At 52.0% G+C, this 21,624-nt stretch overlaps 1 long non-coding RNA gene across 1 annotated transcript; it reads right to left on the bottom strand.

The window, feature by feature from the left end:
- Positions 1-1,316: 1,316 nt before the first annotated feature.
- LOC141580668 (uncharacterized) lies at positions 1,317-19,637 on the bottom strand. The gene is made up of 3 exons (XR_012512980.1): positions 19,424-19,637; positions 11,942-12,013; positions 1,317-1,542 (listed from the first exon to the last, which is right to left on the bottom strand). It is a non-coding gene; the product is annotated as an uncharacterized LOC141580668 (long non-coding RNA).
- Between the last annotated feature and the right edge of the window lie 1,987 nt (positions 19,638-21,624).

Below are 21,624 nucleotides of genomic sequence, written 5' to 3'. Positions count from 1 at the left end.
AAGCACATGGTGTACCCGAGAATATTGCCCAGGATGGCCAAAACCAAGACATGATCTAATAAAGTCACTGGACTTTAAGTAAAAAGAAAAGTGCCTTTGGAGTCTAGTAAAAGCAGTGGGGGACTTACAAATTAAAACAAAATGAGATAATCATCAGACTTTTTGTCAATGACATTTCTTGCCGGAAGAAATTTAAGTGACATATTTAAGATATTCAAAGAAAGAAAATGTGAGCCAATGATTTTTATACCCAGCAAAACTGACTTTCAAGTATTAAATTATACAGAGAAGCTATTACCAACATGCAAAAACTAAGAGAATACATTCCCATGAATACTTACTGTGGTTCAGACTATCAAGATAACCAAAACATCATTAATAAGGATCGGTAGTGGGCATTAACCATATAATTACTCAGAACTAGGATTATAGGGAGTGAAACAGGAGAGAGTACACTATTAATATATAGTGTACTCTCTGACAATATATATGGTCTGACAATATATATGGTACAGCTAGAAAATATGGGGAACAAACAGGGAGAGTATGAACAAAAAGTTTTTAAACTCTTCTCAGTAATTATGTTGGTGATTGTGGTGATACTTTTTTCTTCAGATACTAAAATGTGTGTATGATTTAGAATACAGTTGATAAGTAATTATGGGATATTTCAACTCTCTATCATCCCCTGTGTTCTTCAGAACTAAGATTTTCAGTGTGGCAGAAAGAAAATAGATGCAATACAGAAGTTTAAAACAAAACCAAAAACCAAAAAATAAAAACCTTGTAGTCCTGAGCTCTGCCAGCTGAAGAAGTCTAGAAATAATGATCAACCCAAGGATAGCAAAAAAAAAAAAACAAAAAAACAGGGCTTTTTGAAAAAGTGTCTGACTCCAGGTGTGGAAGACAAAATGCACAAAGATGAGCCTGGCATATCTTGTCATTCCAGAATACGGATGCCATCGAGGGTGCTAGGAGCACATCAAAAGGACTCAGAAGTCAACTTAAGATCCCACTGACCAAAGCTGGAGAAAAACAATGTGACATTCAAAAAAGATCAATTGGTGAGTCCCATTAAATAGACCAGTCTATACACACACACGCGCACATGCAAATGCACACACACACGCGTGTGCACATACGCATGTGCACACGTGCACACACACATGCACACACATACACGCACATGCATGTGGACATGCACACACACACATGCACAGGCAAACCTCGGAGATAGCGCAAGTTAACTCCAGACCCCTGCAATAAAGCAAGTATCACAATAAAGCAAGTCAGAAGATTTTTTGGTTTCCCAGTAAATTGCTTTTACTCTCCACTGTAGCCCACTAAGTTAAAATAACATTATGTCTAAAGAAACAATGTACATACCTTAATTTTAAAAAGCCTTTATTACTAAAAAACAAAAAACGTCAGTGACTTCAGCAGCTTGTGGTCTTCCTGCTGGTGGAGGTCTTGCCTGGATGACGATGGCTGCTGACTGGTCAGGGTTGTGGTGGCTGAAGGCTGGGGTCGCTGCGGCAATTTCTTAAAATAAGACAACAATGAAATTTGCCGCATAGATTAACTTTTTTTTTTTTCAAAGGGATTGCCCTCCAAGAGACTGGTTTATTATCTGCTGTCGCAGGAAGGCACAATATATTACTTAAATGCACGTTCTATCCAGGGGGACAATGGCAAACCACGCAGTTACATGACAGCAAAGAAACAAGAGACCGCTTAGTTACTTTCACTTTTAGCTTATACACATTAAATTCTGCTACCTAAAAGATTCATAAGTTCCCAAATTTGTACGTATAAATCTTCAAACACTTGGGATTTCACATACTGCAGAAGATGGAAAAATCCATGAAACAGATCCCAGAAATTCAGGTATTTGGACGCAGTTCATTCATGGCTTAGGGGTGGGGAGTAGATTTACTCTGCCTTTCAAGAAAGGGTTCTCTGAGGCACGCAACGCTGTTTGACAGCATTTGACCCACAGTAGAACTTCTTCCAAAATTGGAGTCGGTCCTCTCAAACTCTGCCACTGCTTTGTCAACTAAGTTTGTGGAATATTTTTAATCGTTTACGTCATTTCAACAACGTTCACGGCATCTTTACCAGGAGTCGTTTCCATCTGAAGAAACTATTTTCTTTGTTCATCTGTAAGAAAGACATCCTCATCCATTAAATTTGATCCTGAGATGGCAGCAGTTCAGTCCCATCTTCAGGCTCCATTTCTAATTCCAGTTCTCTTGCTGCTTCTCCCACATCTGCAGCTGTTTCCTCTGCTGAAGGCTTGAGTCCTTCAAAGGCATCCATGGGGACTGGAATCAGTGTCTTCCAAACTCCTGTTAATGTGATATTTTGACCTCTTCTCGTGAATCACGGATGTTCTTAATGGGATCCAGAAGGGTGAATCCTTTCCAGAGGGTTGTTAATTTGCTTTGCCCGGCTGTATCAGAGGAACCACTGTCTACGGCAGCTATAGCCTCATAAAATATGTTTCTTAAATAGTGAGACTGGAAAGTCAAGATGACTCCTTGGTCTATGGGCTGCAGAATGGATGTGGTGTCCACAGGCAGGAGACAGCATTCACCTCCTTTTGAATCTCCATCCAGGCTCTTGAATGGGCAGGAGCGTTGTCAGTGAGAGGTCATATTTTGAAAGACATTTTTCTGAGCAGCAGGTCTCAACAGTGGGCTTTAAGTGTTCAGCAAATCATGCTGTCAACAGACGTGCTGTCCCAGGCTTTGCTGTTCCACTTACAGAGCACAGGCAGAGTCGATTTAGCATCCTTCTTAAAGGCCCTGGGATCTTCAGAATGGCGAAGGAGGACGGGCTTCAGCTGAAAGTCCCCGGCTGGGCTGGCCCCTCACAAGAGAGTCGTCTCTGCCTGGAAGCTTTGAGGCCAGGCAATGACTTCTCTCACGTCATGGGAGTCCTAGCCGGTATCTTCTTCCAACAGAAGGCTGTTTCACCTGCGTTAAACGTCTGTGAGCGCAGCCTCCCTCATCCACCTTAACTAGATTTTTCTGGAGAACTTGCCGTAGCGTCTCCATCAGACTTGCAGCTTCTCTCCTTAAACTTCATGAACCAACTTCTAACTTCAAACGTTTCTTCTGCAGCTTCCTCACCTCTCTCAGCCTTCACAGAATGAAGAGAATGAGGGCCTTGCTCGGCATTAGGCTTTGGCTTAAGGGAATGTTGTGACTGATTTTATCTTCCATCAAAACCGTTGCAACTGATGTATCAACAATGAGGCCGTTTCTCTTCCTCTCATTCCTGGAGTCACTGGAGCAGTCCTTCCCATTGCATTCAAGAACTTTTCCGAGCCATTCACAGCTTGGCTCACCGCTTGGCGCCAGAGGCCAAGCTTTCAGCCTCTCTGAGCCTTCGCCATGCCTTCTGCACTCCGCTTAATCATTGCTAGCTTTTGATTTAAAACGAGAGACCTGCCACCGTTCCTTCCACTTGAATTCTAGAGTCCTTTATGGGTTGACAACTGGCCTCATTTCCATGCTGCTGTGTCTCGGGGAAGAGGGAGGCCTGAGGAGAGGAAGGGAGGCAGGAGCGGCCAGCGGTGGCTTGCTGAGAACACACACGTATGCTCCGAGTTTGCCGGCGCACAGGGTGTGCTTCGCGGTTCTGTGAAACGACCGCTGGGTGCAGGCCCCGTGACAGACGCAATCATGAAAACGTGACATGCAGACAGGAAGTGGGCACCGGCTGTGGGAAAAACAGCACCGAGGAACCGGCTGGACTTGCCGTTGCTACCGACCTTCAGTTTACAGATAACGTTGCGTCTGCAAAGCAGGAAAAATGCAGCCCAGCAAAAGCCAGGTGTGCCTGTGCGTGGAGGTAAAGCTAGTGAGGCGGGGCCTGACTGGCCATCCCGGGAGGGGCCGGAGCCGGCTCACCATCCTGAAAGGCGGTAAATGAATTCGTCCTGCCTTTGCTCCGTGACCTGCGCCCCCAGGCACCCTGGGGGTAGTGAAGGGAAGTGACATTTTATAAAAGCGTGCCAACTAACAGCTAAAGGGAAAGGACAGAATCCGAGTGCTGCCAGCTTGCAGCCCCTGGGGTGCATGGGCCTCCTCAGTGATCCTGTCAAAGCTGGAGCGACGGCCAGGCCGGAGGCACCTCTGGGGACGGTCACCACTGCCTCAAGTCTTGCTAACGAGACTGGACCCAGCTGTCATTTTCCTGGAAATGTGAAGGACCCAGTGCATGGCCGTGGGGTGGCAGGCGACGCATGCAGCCTGGTCCCAGACGTTGCAGAGAAGCCACAGGGAAGCAGCTTGGGAGGGATCTGTGGGTCAGAGGAGATCCCGGAGGCTCATCAGATGAGAGCACTGGGCAAGACAGCTCTGGTGTCTGGGCGCGTGGGCTCGGGGGACCCACACCACAGAAGTTCAGGGAGTGGGGACAGTCACTGGCGGGGTAGCCAGGTGTGGTGAGCTATGCTGAGTGCGGCAGACGGGGGGCTCTTGGGTAACCGGCCAGGTTCCATCCTGGCCTGGGAGATGGTAATAAGGGTATTTGCCTTGTACTAACTCATTAAACTACACACTGTTGCTGCGGGTTTCTCCCTCTGAGCTTTATTTGGCAATAACTGGGCCTAAGGAACAGATACCACGTCTTGCTGTTATACAGTGTGAGGTGACCCCCGCACTAAGTTGGCAGGGGCGTGGCCCCTCTGTGCCTGGCTCTCTCCTGGGAGCAGGGCTGGCACTGGGCTGGAGGCTAAGCACCGTGGAGCCCGGAAGCTCGGCTCTCCATGCAATGCTGCGCCCACTTGCGCAGTGCCTGACAGCTCTCGTGGAGGCCCCTGCAGGCATCAGTCACTGTCAGGAACATCAGGGCACCTGCAGGAAAGGAGCACCCAGCCTTCCCAAAACCAGCCCACGCCCAGAGTGGGTTTGCAACAACTCTACAGCGCTCAATGGATGAGCAGGGACGGGCTCTCTAAGTCTATCCAGACTCTGCAGGCCCTGGGGGCCTGTGGGGGCCCGTGGGAGACGGAGGGGGTTGACTTTCACACCCCTGCACAAAGAGCTCACGAGGCAGCTGTGTGAGATGCAGGTGGAGGGGAACTGAGCCATAGCAAGGAGGCAGCTCTGCTGGCCTCACGGGTGGCCACCAAGGTCTCGAAGGATGGCCGTTCCTTGCAGGAGGGTGTGCAGGGTTATAGGGAAAGAGCATGAGACAAGGGTGAAGCTGCCTTATTATGAAGGTGTAGGAGGATTTTTGAAGATCATTTTCTGGAGGAGAAAAACTCTTTGACATTGACAGTGCGATGTGGGAGGCACGGCCCCCACGTAAGGGGAGGAGGAGGCCTTCAAGAGAGTCAGCTGAGCCAGAAAGGCAGGGATATGGCAAGAAGGAAAGCTCCTTGCAAAAACCTGCAGATGTAACAACTCAGGTCATCCTGGGAGCAGGAAAGAACCCCCAGACAGCTGAGTCAGGGTGTGCCCTGTGCCAAGGGAGAGGAGCGGCAGGCAAGGCCGGGGGCCCAGCAGCCAGAGCGCAGCGAGAACGAGGCTCTGCAGGCCCAGCAGGTGCAGCTGGAGCCAGGGAACAGCCAAGCGCACGGGCTGGAAACTCCTTGTTGAGTAAGAAACAGAGAGATGAACTCGGCGTTAAAAAGGAGACTCAAAGAGCAAGGACAAGCCTGAAGCGTCGGCGCCCCGAGGCCTGGGATGAGCAGGAAGGCGGAGCCCAGGCGGGCGGCTGTGGCTCATGAAATGGCCTCCTTCTTTCTCTCTGGTGAGACGGGGTCTTGCTCTGCTGCCCAGGCTGGAGTGCAGCGGTGCAAACACAGCTCACGGCAGCCTCAACCTCCTGGGCTCAAGCGATCCTCCCACCTCAGCCTCCTGAGTCGCTGGGACTACAAGCACACAGCACCACACCTGCCTAATTTTTTGTTTTTTGTAGAGACAAGGTCTCCCTATGCTGCCCAGGCTGGTCTCCAACTCCTGGACTCAAGGAATCCTCCCACCTCGGCTTCCCAAAGTGCTAGGATTACAGCTATGAGCCACCGGCCCCCCTGGAGCAGCCCCTTCCTGCTGTATTCACTTAAAACGATGATGGGTGTGCGCTGGCCTAAGGTTCTCCGTGTGCATTTTTACCTCAAAATTCCGTAATTATTGCTCCATTGCACATTAAATATGGAAATACATTTATTATATTGCAAAAAACAGGCTATTACTAATTATTGAGTAAAATGAAATAATAAATATATCCATTCTCTATTAACACATTATTAATGGTGGTGATAAGTATGATAATCTGTACATAATACCACGTGTCCTCAAAAAGTACTTGAAGACATGTTTTGACCAAGTGAAAAATGAATCTAAAATGTAAGCTAGGGTGGGCGAGGTGGCTCACGCCTGTAATCCCAGCACTTTGGGAGGCCAAGGCAGCCAGATCACCTGAAGTCAGGAGTTCAAGACCAGCCTGGCCAACATGGTGAAACCCCGTCTCTACTAAAAACACAAAAATTAGCTGTGCGTGGTGGTGGGCACCTGTAATCCCAGCTACTTGAGAGGCTAAGGCAGGAGAATCACTTGAACCTGGGAGGTGGCAGTGAGCTGAGATCATGCCATTGCACTCCAGCCTGGGCAACAGAGCAAGACTCCATCTTGAAAAAAAGTAAGCTGGGTGTGGTGGCACACAGCTATGGTCCCAGCTACTCAGGAGGCTGAGGCAGGAGGCTCGTTGGAGCCTGGGAGTTCGAGGCTGCAGTGAGCTGAGATCGTGCCTCTGAATAGCCACTGCCCTCCAGCCCAACTGACACAGTGAGATGTAGCCTCTTAAAAAAACAGAAAAGCACAGCAAATGTGAACCCTGATGTAAAACATGGGCTCTGGGCAGCTTTGTGTCCACACAGGCTGTGGGTCCACGCAGATTAAATGTGTCCACACAGGTTTTATGTCCACGCAGATTAAATGTGTCCACACAGGCTATGGGTCCAAACAGGTTTTGTGTCCACGCAGGTTGTGATGTGTCCAGACAGGCTATAGGTACACGCAGGTTCCATGTCCACACAGGCTATGTGTCCACGCAGGTTTCATGTCTGGAGCTCACCTGGACAGGGCCTCGTGCACAGGATGGGTGTGGCACCCGGAAGGCGGCACCGTGGGAAGTCCGATCCGTCCCCGTGTTCCCACCTTTCCAAGCCTGACACAGCGGCCGCCTGAAGCTTGCCAGAGAGATGCATCGAAGACGAGAGGGCACGGGGCCCATGGCCCGGGTGTCTTGCCTGACTCCCCACACTCCCCAAAGATAACTGAGCCCAGTCCTTGCCTTTCCTTGCACATAAGATCACATGGGACGGAGCTGGGGATGCCGCCTCTGATCTGTAGCCAGACGTCGACTGCACCAACGCCTGATGCGATTCTGCATGTTCTGACTCGTCACCAGCTGCACAGAAAAAGTGACTTGAAACTCACATAGGTGCAACCTCACAGAGCTGCTCCTGAGCTGGAGGCCTCGCCCTATCGCCCTCAGTCCTGCTTCCGAATGAAACTAACTGATGCTTTTCTTTAGCCAACAGGCCCCTAAGGTGCCCTCGGCCGTCTTGGGGCCCAGAGCTGCAGTGCGTCTGGGGACTGAAGGAGGAGGTCCCAGAGTGTGGGCAGCAGGAAGGCGGTGGAAGGAGCAGGAGGGGGGCTGGCCAGGCCGATGCAGCTTTGGGGGTGGGGGTGGCCTGAGTGGAGGGACATTCGGGGACACACCTGCAGCAGCACCCAGCCGGTGCCCTCACTGCAGCATTCATTCATTCCTTCACTCATGGCCATCTGCTGGGTGGCAACTGTGCCGGGACCATCTCAGCCACAGGGACACAACAGCAAACCTAGCACACAAATCCGGGCCCCTAAAAGTTGACAGACACCCCAGGGGACGCGTCAGGCCAAGAACAGACGGCAAACATTGTGTGCGTCAGAACGGGCTCTGCAGAAGTCTCTGTGTCTGCAGCCCACTCCCCTCTGTGACTGATCGGGGCTCCGCCAAGTGGTGCCTGTGAACAAAAGCCTAGAGGGGTGAAGGAGGCGGCTCGCGTCTTGGAAGCGATTTGCTCGGTCCAAGGAGAGGCTCTTCCAACCTGGCTGTGCTGGTTTGCAGCCTCAGCCGCACGCAGGACAGCTGCGTCTGGAGTTGGTGTTCCTTCCAAGGCTCGGTTCTCTCATTGTTCGCTGGTCTATCTGGGTGGCAGTTTTACATTTCCACGTGCGGACTGGCAGTGGAAGGCCCCTCTCGCGGGGGCGGGTGGCTGCTGACTCCTTGGCTGTTCCTGTCTTTTGCACGTTTTTATATTGGGTTGTTTGGGGGTTTCTTTCCTTTTTTTTGAGACAGAGTCTCCCTCTGTCACCCAGGCTGGAGTGCAATGGTGCGATCTCAGCTCTCTGCAACCTCTGCCTCCCGAGTTCAAGTGATTCCCCTGCCTCAGCCTCTGGATTAGCTGAAACTACAGGCATGAGCCACCACACCTGGCCTGTTTGGGGTTTTCCTATACTTTAAGTAATGTGCTTTAAAAAATCCTAGATAGTGGCTGGGCACAGTGGTTCACACCTGTAATCCCAGCACTTTGGGAGATGTAGGCAAGAGGATTGCTTGAGCCCAGGCGTTCGAGACCAGCCTGGGCAGCATCGCAAGACTGCAATAAATAAAAAATTAGCTGGGCATTCTGGCACACATCTGTAGTTCAGCTACTCTGGAGGGTTAGGCTCGAGGATCATTTGAACCCAGGAGTTCAAGGCTTCAGTGAACTGTGTTTGCAGCACTGCCCACCAGCCTGGGCGACAGAGTGAGACCTTGTTTCAAAAAAAAAAAAATCCCTGGATAGTGATCATTTTAACTTTATGTATGTTACAAATGTCTTCCTCTGGTGAGCGGCCTGTATGTTGCGTGATGGTTTTTAATGATTAGAAGTGCTGAATTCTAACACAGTCGCTCGCTATGTTCTAAACACCCTCCACGACTCACAGGAGGAACACGAACCTCTCACGTGTTGGTATGAAGAGGCTGGGCTTTGGGAGGTGATTAGGTCATGAGGGCTCCGCCCTTATAAATGGGATTCACGTCCTTACAAAAGAGGCAGGAAAGCTTCAGAGCTAGTAACCTCCAGCTGTGTCCTCATGTGGGTGAAGAGCAAAGGGGCCCCTTCATGTGTGGGAGCAGCTCAGACATGCTAGCGGGACGGTCGCAGGACCAGGCCTGGGCCACACCTGCTTTCTGACCTGCCTGTGCTCCTGCTCCCCTCCTGGAACTCCCAACCTAAGCAGGAAGCAGGCCAACAGCGGCAGACCCGTCCGGCGGGGAAGGCTTTCCGGAGGCGGGGACCCCAGAAGGGAGGAGCAGCCTCTGGGTCGCGGGAGGGCAGGGCCAGAGGTGGCAGGAGGCACAGCTGTGAGCTGGGGTCTGGAGGCCCTGACTGGGGCCTGTGGAGGGCCCTGGGATGGGTGAACGGATGCTGTGTTATCAGGAGGAAGGTTTCGGGGAGACTGGCGGCGGGGGACCCCCTGTTACAGAGAGATCCCGGAGCAGGGACCAGGGAAGGGGGGCCAAGGTGGAGAAAGGAACAAGGTGGGCATCCAGGAGGGCCTCGCCCCCCATCTCCTGAGGTCCCCACGCCCACATCCCTGGCACCTCCAGCTCCTCCCCAGGCTGTTGGGGACCCTGCATGCCCCAAGAGTCCTGCGGCTGCTCCTGTGACCGCTGCAGAGTAGGTGGCAGGAGGGAGTTGATGGCAGCCTCCAACCCAAGCGCCCCCAGCTGATGAGCACCCCAGAGGTGTCTCTGACCCGGGCCAGCAGCCCTGGCTTTCGCAGCACACCATAAGCCAAGCCGCTGGTGGACGCAAAGGTCGGGCTGATTAATACTTCAGTGAAATGCCACAGGGACCATCTAACGCACAGCCCCCCTGTCTGCAGCTGTGAGCAGCTTACTGAGCAGCCTGGGAGCCAGGCTGACGCTGGAGACGTGTGGCCCGAGGGGGCCAGGCCTGGGGTCTCAGACAGCTGGTGGGGGGCCCAGAGCCCTAGCCTGGACGCAGGAGAACTGAGGTGGAGCCCCTGAGGAGCTCCCCGGTCCGTGTCCATTCTGGAACCTGGGTTCCCAGGACACAGCCCAGCTGGACACGGGGCTGGAAGGGGGAGGAGCTTTGCACGTGGGCGCCTGGTCTTGACCGCAGGAGGGGTCTTGCCTCAGCCCCAACTCTCCGTCATGCTTGGGAAGGGAGACACCTGGATGGAACGGAGGAGGCACCGTGGCCAGTGGCCACAGGACATGAAGGCGGCAGGTGGCAAAGTGGCCAGGGGCTGGGTGCATGGCCACCTTCGGCTTAAGTTCAAGAGCAGATGGGTGTGAGGGGGCCAGGAAACATCCGCTCAGATGCCTGTCCTGCCCGAGGGTGCAGGAGTCCCCTTGACACTCCGAGAGGAGACAGACGGGGCAGGTGCAGGCACACACACCCCTGCACGTGGGCACACACTTATGCTCACACACACATCCATCTGCACATGTACACATGACACAAAGTCCACCCATGAGTGCAGACCTGTGTACACGCACGCAAGTGCACACACCCAGAATAAATCCACATGGGCCTGTGAAAAGATCCCCCATCATGAAGGGCAGAGGGCAAGCCGGCCGAGAGGAAGATGAAACAGCCTTCAAAGAGATTTTCCCGCAGACATTTTCTCCCTATTTTGGAAGTGTCTGCTTCATGCCTTCATTACAAGTCAAGAATAAATGTGCTCAAGGAACAAGAGGGCAAATAAGAGGTCTCAGTAGAATAAGAAGATTTTTAGAAAGGAGCGAAGCTGCCTGAAAATCGGATGGAAATAAGCAGGTTGGTGGAGAGGGGAAGAGGAAAAAGGACCCCGAAGCGGACCGTGAACTGAGGAATGAGAACTCGCATCAGCCCTGGAGCAGAGAAGCTCACCCTGCTTCCAACACAGACAGCAGAGAGGGGACCCGAGGGCAGAGACACCCTGACGGGCACCTTGGAAGTTAAAAAACTTAGGGTGAGTTTTGAAGTAAATTCAACAGGTCATTGGTTGAAATAATTGTATTTGGTTACCTGAGTTACCTATCAAAAAAAAAAAAAAAAAAAAAACAACTTAAAAATTACATAGTAGCAAAGAATTATAAATGAAATAATGTAAACATTATTACATTTGTACATCTGAAAGAAAGGGACAATCCTCCAGGAAAATGCAGTTTGCCAAAAATTGTCTCAAAAAGAAACCTGGACACTTGAAGAGATGAATAACCACCAAACGAACTGAAAGCCTTTTGTCAAGGAATTCCTTCCGTGTGCGGTGCCCGAACAATGCAGCTTATAGGTGGATTATTTCAAAGTTTCAAGGAACAGAGAATTCCAGTGCCACATAAATTGAAAATTCTTAGAAATATTTGGAGAGCTTCCCAATTAATTTTATGAATCTAGTATAACCTTGATATTAAAACCTGGCAAAGATAGGATCTCAAGACAAATTACCATACAATCTCAATTATAAATGTAGATATAAAAATTCCAAATAAATTATTAAAAGTAAATTCAGTCACCATCTTAAATAAAGAATATATCAAATTCACAGAATTTATTCCTTGACCACAAGGATAAATTAATATTATAAAATCTAATGACTTAATTATATCAATAGGTGAAATGAGAAATACGATAATTTGATAATCCATAGATACCAAAAAGGCATTTGATAATATTTCATATCCATTAACCTTAATTTTAATCAAAGCCATAATTAATTTTAAAAGTCAAACCGTTTGGCAAGGCTTACGACCAAATGCCACAGTCCCTTCTCTAATCTGTCTTACTTCTAGAAAGTTCTTCCCCTCCAGAGGCCACCACTTTCAGCTCTCTTTAGAAATGTTTCCAGGTATTTGCCGATGTATTTCTAAATAACATACTCACCTTGTCGTTGCTTGGTTTTTACTTTTCCTCTGCTGCCACGCAGACCCATGAACTTCTTTTCTTCCTGTTTTTCTGTGGGATAAATCGCAACTTTTTATTAAATCAAAGTCAGTGTTTGTGTTAGGTAAATATCACTCAGATCTGGGCTACGACATAATTTGATTACATTTCCTTTGTTGTATAACTATAGTTTCCTGATGTTAATATTACCTTCCTTTTTGTTTTTTTCTTTTTTTCTTTGAGACAGGGTCTCCCTCTGTTGCCTAGGCTGAAGTGCAGTGGCATGAACATGGCTCACTGCAGCCTCCACCTCCTAAGCTCAAGTGATCCCCATCGGCCTCCAATGTAGCTGAGACGACAGGCATGCGCTATCATGCCCGGCTAATTTTTGCATTTTTGGTAGAGATGGGATTTCTCTGTGTTGCCCAGGCTGGTCTCAAACTCCTAAGCTCAAGCAATCCACCCACCTCGGCCTCCCAAAGAGCTGGGAGTACTGGCATGAGCCACAGTGCCTGGCCCCCTTGCTTGTCATTAGCTTGATTTTTTTCCTGTGGTTTGCAGAGCTTCTTGAATTCATGAATTTATTCTGGAGCTCTAGGCCACGACATCTTTGCTTCTGCCTCCTTTGCTCTCTCCTCTCCTTCTGGGACTCCAGTGACAAGAGCATTGGAACTTTGGAGTGTGGGCCACGCATCCCTCACAGGTTTCTCTGGTTTTCTTCTTAACGGTTTTTACGATCTCTGTGCTGTAGTTTGAATGTTTCCTATTAATCCATTTTCTGGTTTACCAATCTGGTGTTCAGCTGTGTCCAGCTGCTGTTAAAGCCATCCCTGGAAGTGCTCATTTCAGATACTGAATATTATAGTTACGGCATGGCCATCTGATTTCTTAATAATTTAAATTATTTTTTCAGATTTCAGTTCTTGACTGAAGCTTTTCATCTTTTTATTTAGCTTATTCTGTCCCTCCTCAGTTTCTATGACACTGATATGGTTTGGGTCTGTCTCCACCCAAATCTCATCTCTAGTGGTAATCCCCACGTGTCCAAGCAGGGACCTGCTGGGAGGTGACCAGATCATAGGGGCAGCTTCCCCCGCGCTGTTCTCATGAGAGTGAGTGAGTTCTCACAAGGTTTCATCGTTTAAAGTGTTTGGCAGTCCCCCAGCCTTGCTCCCTGTCTCCTGCCAACACGTAAGATGAGCCTTGCCTACGCTTTGCCTTCATTCCACCATGATTGTAAGTTCCCCGAGGCCTCCCAAGCCATGTGGAACTGTGAGTCAAACAAACCTCTTTTCTTTATAAATAACTCAGCCTCCCAAAGTGCTGGGATTACAGGCGTGAGCCACCACGCCCAGCCCCTCTTTATAGTGGCAGTGTGAAAACAAACCGACACAGATATAGTCACTGTGGTGAATTTAGCGTCCTCGTCTGCTAACTGTAGTGTCTGGATCACTGCAGGGTCTACTTCTATTGTCTGGTTTTTTTTTTTTAGAATAAAGAAAAGGAAGAAAGAGAAAGAGGAAGAGGGAGAGAGGATGGGGGCATTGCCTTACCGCCCAGGCTAGAATGCAGTCCAAATATGGGCATGCCTACAATAGTCCCCAACAATGGAGACATAAAAGAAAACGAGGGAAGAGAACAACAAACAAGGAGCCAACCAAGACTTCATTCAAACCTCCAAATTGATATGATATGGTACCGACAAGAGTGCATACCTTGTATATTTAAAGTGGAGAGTTCTACAAATGCCAACCACATCCACTTGTTCCAGATCTGAGTTCAAGACCTGAACATCGTTGCCAATTCTCTGTCTCATTGATCTGTCCAATATCAATGCCAAAGTCTCCCACTATTATTATGTGGGAGTCTAAGTCTCTTTATAAGTCCTGTATGTCTAGGTATTCCTGTATTGGGTGCGTATATATTTAGGATCTTTAGCTCTTCTTGTTGTTGCATTGATCCTTTTATCATTATATAATGTCCTTCTTTGCTTCTTTTGATCTTTGTTGCTTAATTGTAACTTCTGCTTTTTATTTATTTATTTTAGCTCTCTGTTTGGTTGGGAAATCTTTCTCCATCCCTTGTTTAGAGTCTTTGTGTATCCTTGAATGTGAGATGGATCTGGATGCAGCATACTGATGGGTCTTAGTTTTTTATTCAAATTGCCTGTCTTTGGATTGGGGGATTTAGTCAATTTAAATTTAGAATTAATAATAATATATGTGAGTTTAATACTGTCATTAGCTGGCTATTTTGTCCATTAGTTGATGTAAATTCTTCATTATATTGATGCTCTTTTTGATAATTTTTTTAGAAAGGCTGATACTGTTTGTTCCTTTCTATGTGTAGTGGTTCTTTCAGAAGCTCTTGCAAAGCAGGCCTGGTGGTGATGAAATCTCTGAGTGCTTGCTTATTCACAAAAAACTTTATTTTTCCTTCACATGTGAAGCTTAGCTTGGCTGGATGTGAAATTCTGGGTTGAAAGTTCTTTTCTTTAAGGATGTTGAATATTGGCCCCCACTCTCTTCTGGCTTGTAGGGTTTCTGCTGAGAGATCTGCTGTAAGTCTGATAGGCTTCCCTTTGTGGGTAACCTGACCTTTCTCTCTGGCTGCCCTTAGTATTTTCTCCTTCATTTCAACCCTGGTGAATCTGACGATTATGTGCCTTGGAGTTGCTCTTCTTGAGGAATATCTCTGTGGTGTTCTCTGTATTACCTGGAGTTGAATATTATCCTGCCTTACTAGGCTGGGAAAATTTTCCTGAATAATGTCCTGAAGCGTATTTTCCAGCTTGGATTCATTCTCTTCATCACATTCAGGTACACCTATCAAGCGTAGATTAGGTCTTTTCACATAGTCCCATATTTCTTGGAGACTTTGCTCGTTCCTTTTTATCCTTTTTTCTCTCGTCTTGTCTTCTTGTTTTATTTCATTGAGTTGGTCTTCGACCTCTGATATCCTTTCTTCTGCTTGATCAATTCGGCTGTTAAAACTTGTGCATACTTCACGTAGTTCTCGTATTGTGTTTTTCAGCTCCATCAATTCACTTATTTTCCTCTCTAAATTTTGTATTCTTGTTGACATTTCGTCAAACCTTTTTTCAAAGTTCTTAGTTTCTTTAGATTGTGTTATAACAAGTTCTTTTAATTCACAGAAGTTTCTTATTATCCACGTTTTGAAGCCTGCTTCTGTAATTGGAACACACTCGTTCTCCATCAAGCCTTGTTTCGTTGCTGATGAGGAACTGGGATCCCCTGCTGAGGGAGAGGCGCTCTGATCCTGGGCATTCTCAGCCTTTTTTGACCGTTTTCTTCCCTTCGTTGTAGATTTATCCATCTGTGGTCTTTATAATTACCGTCTTTGTAATTGGGTTTCTGAGTGGACGTCCAACTTACTGATTCTCAGCGCCGAAATCTGAGCAACCCACTGCTCCGACTAAATCAGCGGCGTTAAGATTGATGGTGCTTTTCCGACTCTGCACCAAGAACAGACGCTCCGAGGCGCCGGCAAAACCGCCTCGCCAGTCACAGGAGTCGCGCTGGCGACCCGTGGGGCTCCTCCGCTGGGAATCTCCTGGTGCGTGAGCAACAAGAATTCATGTGAAGGTGTGGCGTCCTCTCCTTCTTTGCGCTTTCAGTGGGAGCTACAATCCCGAGCTGCTAGTGATCAGCCATCTTGGATCTCTCTCCTATTGTCTGTTTTTTCCTCCTAGTTATTGGTCATATTTTCTTGCCTCTTTCCATGTCTGAACATTGTTTAGTATATGCTTCACCTTGTAGATAAAAGAGCTGGTGAGACCCAGGTGACCACATCTTTACCTATCCTCTTAGGGCAGACAGAGCACAGCCTCGCCGCATCCCTCCACCCAGGGGTTGTGCTGGGAGGGGCAGCCTGCAGTGTTAGTGAGACTCAGTCTACTCACACTTGGGTGTGATCTTGTATGCCCAGCAGGCCTCAGGGTCCCTAAGGTCTGCACGAGGCCCTGCCCTGCCTTTTGGAGGTTCCGGCTGAGCTCTCCAATGTGTCTCAGCTTTGCAATCAGGTGAATGATTTGACAGAGACGGAGAGGACGTGCTTGATTGAGGAAGTCTGTCCCCAGGGCTGGGAGGGCTGGAGAGCCCACCCTGCCTCAGGATGCAGCCGGCTCCCACCTCCCAGCCTCCCCTGCGGGAGGGCGCACATGCCCCACAGAGGAGCCAGTGGTTTGTTTGAGCCCCTCCAGTTTCCCATCTGGCCTTGAGCCCCGTGACAAGCACCAAACGTTCTGCTGTTTCTCCTTGTCCAGAAGTGGCCTCTTGTCTGGGCCAAACTGGGGTCCAGACCGCAGGCAGATGGGAAACACCTGGAATGTCTGGGACGCTCGGCTCACCTTGGGGTGTCCGTCCCTCGTCCCGTTGCCTCTGTAGCTCTCCCGTGCCCTTGGAGACAGGACTCTTGCATGCCCCTGGCTGTTGCTAGCCATGGCTGTGGGATCAGTGGCCTGCCATGGGCTGCTGCCACCCTGCAGAAGCCAACCTCTCCGAACGCTTGGCGTCCCATCTGATCACCAGCCAGCCTCTGAACCTCTCACCACATCACTCCTCCCTCACTGCAGCCTCCTCCCCTCTGCCACACGACACGCCCACTTGCTGATAGTTAGTTCAGTGTACAAAGAATCTGGTTTAACGTCGTTTTACCCCAGAACTTTGAAGACACCGTCCTGCAATTTCCAGCTTCAGCTGTTGCCGGTGAGGAGTTCAGCACCGTGACTTTGTGGGCCACGGGCGTTCCGGGATCCCGCCTCCATGCGGCGCCAGGGACTCGCTTGCCCTCTGCCTTCCAATTAGGTTTGGCAAAGGGAGGAGCTGGAGGGAGGTTCAGGTGGGAGAAGAGCGAGTGAGGTCAGGTCTTTCCTTTCCTGATGCCCCGCCAGGCTGCTCTGGGTGGGCTCAGCTCCTACCCAAGACGGCTGCCTGTGTGGGGGTCTCAGCAGCAGCTTGCCTGGCAGGGTTCCTGTTGGGAGGGTCCCAGCTCTACGCTCTGGGTTCTGGGAAGGGGCTGAGTCTTCCGAGTTTCCTTTAAGCCGGGCACACACCTTCCAGGGGCCCTTTTGTCAAGCAGACTGAACGCAGGAAACCACAGGGACCCTGACAGCCACAGGGTGAAACGCGGAGAGACCCGGGAAGCTGCTTCATTATCTGGAGAAAAACTAAGGCGACATTCCTAGCCAAGTGTTCACGTAAATCCATTCCAGATGGGCTAGAGGATCAATAAAAAAGCAAAGCATTCTATAAATAAAAGCACATGCGTCTAAGTATTGCACCAATTTTGAATTTGAAAAGAACTTTCTAAGCATAAACCAAAGAGTCTTCATCAAGGGAAGATATGGACAAATTTGAGTGCATAGAATTTTAACATTTTTATTTATAAAAATACCTTAAATTAATTAAAAGTCAAGTGACAAACAGGAAAACATATTTGCCACAGAAGAACTTCAACAAAAGAAAAAGACAAATATCCCCGTGAAAAACGGAGAAACCAGGATAAGACGATTTAAATGAAATAAGTCAAACATCCACAGTAGACATGCTTAACGTCTCTAGTCATCAGATCAATTAAATTAAAACTAGGTACAATTCACCCTGGATCAAATTCCCTCTCCCCTGGGTCCAATCTGGGGGGCCCCACAGTTCCACCTTTGAGGCTGTCCCTTGACCCAGTGGGACACCCTTCCTGTGCTGTGAGCCACTTTGACTGTTGATTTCAGACAGTGCCCTGAGATTTTCCTTCCAGTACCCAAAAGGCCATTAACATATTTTCCTAAACAAATAGGCAGTTTCCCCTGGAGACAAAACTCCCAGGGACTTGGCAGCCCGCCAGAGCGCAGAGCCCGCGCTGAAAGTCAGAAGCCAGAAAGCAAAGCTCTCCCACACTGCAGGCTGGCATCCAGGCTGCGGAAAGTTGAGGTCACCTTGCCAAGCCCCTGCTCTTCCCCTCCAGCCCCCCTGCCTGCCCCAAACTGCCCCCGGGCTTGGCCTCTGGGACCCCCAGAGGTTCCCCACCTGGGCTTGCCTGAGGACTTAGAGTCAGATCTTATCCTAACTCCCCTCCTGGGCCAGGCCCCTCCCAGCCCGCCCAGCCCGCCCAGCCCGTGGCTGGACACCTGCTGCTGCCCTGCTTCATCCTCACTGGGGCAGCCCTGGTCATCCATCCTCCCTCCCACGGGTTTATTGTCCCCTGGTGCCCCGGGGCAGGCTCCCCTCAGCAAGGAGGGTCCTGGCTGACGGGGCCAGCGTGCCGGGGACACGCTGGAAGGGCCAGGATGCTTGCCACCGGGCCTCCTGCTCTGGGTTTTGGGGTGAGGTGGTGGTTTTCTTCTATTTTATAAATGTTCTACAATTTTATTATTAAATAAGTCAGGGGCCATTATTTTCAGGGAAAACAAGTGTCAGGTGAACCTACTGTTTCCTCTTGGTGAAGGAGGGGCCAGAGCTTGAACTGAGGCACATGGTGGAGGGGACTCTGTGGCCCTTGGGACCTGCTGACCACTGGGCAGGGGGCAGGAGCTGCGACAACCATGACCACGGGGCACAAACGTCAGCCCAGCAGTGTCCGGTGGCCCGGGGAAAGGGGCCAGTGCTACCAGAGCTTCCTGAGACCAGGGTGGGTGGGAGACAGGCCCCAACTCTCAGCACCCCCACCATTGTCCAGGAGGCAGGAAGAAGTGCCCACAGGGGCAAGGGACCATGTGAGGGTCCACCGGCCCAAGAGGCCCTGGAAGAGACTCGGAGAGCTGCTGCAGCCCCTCAGACCAGCCAGCCTGCCTGCACTCCCTGGTGCCGCCGGACCTGCCTCCTCTCCCTCCTCCTCCCCTCCCATCACGTCTCCTCCCTCCCTCCCTCCCTCCGCCCTCCCTCCGCCCTCCCTCCCTCCCCCCTGCCTCCACCCTCCCTTCTTCCCTCTCTCCCTCTGCTCCCTCTCTCTCTCCCATTCTTTCCATCCTTTCATTTCAGTGTTGGGGGTGAACGGGCATGAAGACCCTCCGTCTCCCCTTGTCCAGAGCATGGAAGTGGACTGAGTCCTCTCGGCACCATCCCGGGAGGGCTCTGACCACCCCAGGGTGGCACCCTGTCCCTCACCTCCCCAGCACCTCCCAGGGGCCGTTAACCCCCCTCCCACCCTGGGACCTGGCTTCACCCTCTCTGCCTGGAGCCGGCCTGGGGGCCACACAGCTCTGTGCTCAGCAGTACCCTCTCCTCCTTCACCTTGAGCCAGAGACGGGCGCCCCCCACCGCCCTGGTGCCCGTGCACCTGTGTTGAACCAGTGGCTGGCCCTGGGAGGGGGTATCCTCCCTGGCGAGGAGGTGGGGGGTGCAGACCAGAGGCAGCCGGCGTCCCACTGCCCTCCTCCCACCCCACGCAGAGGCCTGGGCAGGTGGCCTTGGCAGGCGTCTTCCCGGGCCTTTGGGAGCCGAGGTAATGAGCTGTTTCGTAAGTGCTCACCTTTCCTCTCTGGGCGGCTCCGAGGGCTTTTAGATTTAATTGCCAGTGTATTTCCAGAGGCAGAATCTGGGGCGCTGCAGTGAGAGCAGCTGGTGGGTGGGGGGTCTGCAGGTGGGCGGAGGCTTCTCTACACCTGGGTGGGAGGCCTGGGCCCGGGCAGAGGCTGGCCTTGGCTGGATGCTGGACGTGGGCTAGGCAGTGGGCCGAGCCGGGCCAGGCACCCCCACCTCGAGTCAGATGCCCTCTGCTGAGGGTCCCTCCCCAACGGAGCGTCACTGGGGCCCCTCCTCCCCTGCTCAGCCCACGCCCCCTGCTGGTCAGTCAGCATTCTCGCTGTTCTTTCATCAGGCAAATGGCTGAGTGCTGGCACGGGCATGGTCACGGCTGGTGACCCAGGGCCTCCTCTTTCAAACTGTCACCCAGTGTCACCTGTGTGGGCCCAGCCCTGTCTCTGCCTAAAGGGCCCCCAGCTCAGTGGGTGGCATACGGCCCTGGCCAGCTGGGAGCACTGAGGTGGCTGGAGGGGCGGGGGTCTTTCCGTCCAGCACCAGGGCCTCCCGGGGCTGCCCCTCCCTGGCTTCAGCGTCCCCAAGTGCAACAGGAAGGGCAGCTCAGGGGAGGCCACCCAACTTCTCCTGGCCCGTGCTGGGCCCGCCGTTCACCTCTAGAGCCAGCTGAGGTGGGGAGGGAGGCAGGATCTCCAGCTCCAGGCTGCCGGCCCCTGTGGGAAGCCGAAACTTGGTCTTCCTGGCTCGTCCCTCCCTGCTGGGAGAGGGGCCCTTTCCCACGGAGCCCGAGCCAAGGCCAGGGTCTCACTGGCTTTCTTGTTCCCTGGCCTGGCTTGGGGCGGGGGTCCGGTCCGCACCGGCACTCAGGGAAGGGCTCCCTCTCCTGGGTCTCCAGTCCTGGGGGAGGGTCTTTCTGGGGCCTTCGCTGCAGTCCAGGACAGAGCCTGCCCTGGGAGGAGGCGGAGACAGAGACCGGGCTGGTCTGGAGGGGAAGGGAGCTGCCTCCGGGGGCAAGGACAGCAGCCTCGGGCCCGCGGTGGTGGGAGGACGGGCCCGCAGGGCGCCGGGGTGGGCTGGGCACGTCCTTGGGCACCAACCAGGCGGGGCCAGCTGTGACTTTTTTAGAAAGGATTTGATATTTGTTATTTCAAAAAAGGCATCCAAGCCGCCTCTGTGGGAAAGAGCAGAACTCTGACCTTTCACCCATTCATCGGCTTAGCGCTGTTTTTCTTCAGCTCACACATGGGGACGCCCTAATCCTTCAGCGCCGGGGGCCTCAGAGGGTCTCAGCTGCAACCTTGCACGTGGGGCCGGGCGGGTTTAAGTCGGGTGCCCAGAGCAGAGGGCAGCAGTGTGGGCAGGACCCGGGCCCGGCAGCCTGTCTGGGGCAGGCAGGGCGGGGCTGCGCTGTGGCCACAGGATCGGAGCGGTGAGGCCACATCCCTGCTGGCGTCCCAGGCTGGCCTGACTGCAGCCTCACGGCCCCTAAACACACTCCAGCTGGCTCCCAGCGGTGCCACGCAGGTCCTGCCACGGGACCAACCTCACTCAGAGCCATGGCCGGGGTCTGTGGGGAGGAGGCTGGCCGGCGTCGCACCCCTAAGGTGACCTGGACAGGACCAGGCATGACCCCTGTCCCGGGCCAGGCCCAGGTCCCCGCATGCTCTCTATGTGGTCCGGGCGCCTGGGCCTTCCCATCTGTAAAATGGGAGTGGTCCTGGCCTTGCTCGGGGCCTGTGAGGGTCACGGAGAGGCCTGAGTGTGTGCTGCTGTGGCCCCTGCGTCTTTCTGCTCCACCCCCTGCACCTCACTGGGAGCACAGCCAGGCCCCTCCTGACACCACAGAGCCAGAGCCTGCCCCACTCCTGCCGCCCCTCGCTCAGGGCCTGGCGGGACTCCAGCCAGCTCTCCACGGCCTCCTGAGCAGGGGCAGAAGCCTGGGCTACCCCTGCTGCTCTGAGCACGCGGGCCAGGGAGCCCCAAGCAGCGGGCTGGGGTCTGCGAGGCTGCACAGCCCTGCTTCTGGGGCCTTGCCGGGGCCGGGCTCCATGTGACTGACGGAGGGGGCGGAGTTCTTCCGTCTCTGAGCCACGTGCAAAGCCGGGCTGTGAGTCTCCAGAGGCTGTCAGACACGCACCTGAGGGGCCGTGAGGGCCCATGAGCCGTTCAGTAGCAAAGAACTTTCTCCAGGAG

This window comes from Saimiri boliviensis, chromosome 12 (assembly GCF_048565385.1).
Source record: "Saimiri boliviensis isolate mSaiBol1 chromosome 12, mSaiBol1.pri, whole genome shotgun sequence".
Classification (NCBI taxonomy): Eukaryota; Metazoa; Chordata; class Mammalia; order Primates; family Cebidae; genus Saimiri; species Saimiri boliviensis.
This window is presented reverse-complemented; position numbering and strand designations above follow the sequence as displayed.